Source organism: Penaeus monodon, chromosome 22 (genome assembly GCF_015228065.2).
Source record: "Penaeus monodon isolate SGIC_2016 chromosome 22, NSTDA_Pmon_1, whole genome shotgun sequence".
Classification (NCBI taxonomy): Eukaryota; Metazoa; Arthropoda; class Malacostraca; order Decapoda; family Penaeidae; genus Penaeus; species Penaeus monodon.
Genome location: NC_051407.1, coordinates 5,000,993 through 5,001,632, shown reverse-complemented (window position 1 = coordinate 5,001,632; position 640 = coordinate 5,000,993). Strand labels below are relative to the sequence as shown.

At 42.7% G+C, this 640-nt stretch overlaps 1 protein-coding gene across 1 annotated transcript in view; it reads left to right on the top strand.

Moving 5' to 3' along the window:
* Nucleotides 1-640, top strand: part of LOC119586842 (ATP-dependent RNA helicase HAS1-like) — a gene marked incomplete in the record, with an annotated part of 10,641 nt that overhangs the window by 431 nt on the left and 9,570 nt on the right.

Here is a 640-nt window from a genome sequence, read left to right as displayed (position 1 = left end):
GATCAACAAGGAAGTAGCCTAATGGGGTTTAAACAGCCTCACGTCATCACTAAAAAACACTGGTATCGTTCCACTGCATGAGACTTAGGCTTAATTATGAAAAATATAGGACCACATCCACCTGAGACTGAGTTCTGTTTACACAGTGGTTTCTGAGCCTCCACACTCCGGCTAAGACCAGCAAGCCTCCACCACGTACATTCAGCGAGATAGAGCTTGGACTGGTTCCTTGTCTGATGGCAAATCGCCAGGACGGCATGCAAGCTCTATCGCTCCAGGGTATATTTGGTGGAGGTTTGCCCCTTTCCCCGGAGTGCCAAAAGCACAGAGGTCATCGCGGGTAATTGCGTATCTTCCAACAAGTAAGTAACAAGTAAGCATCAGTGTGGGTGTACAGTCTCCCAAAAAGCTATTGGCAATAAACCTTACAAAAATGAAAGACATTGCATGGGAAATTCCAGTGCGTTGCCAAGAAACGGGAAAGATTTGTTATAGCAGTTGATTGAGTGAATGGATGTGTTATAGGTTTATTGAATTTACTCCTCAGTGGTAGTTGCATTTAGTTATGAAGGATGAATAAATACTTGTGAGTGAAATACACATTGATGTATAGCATACACATAATATTTAACCAATATGC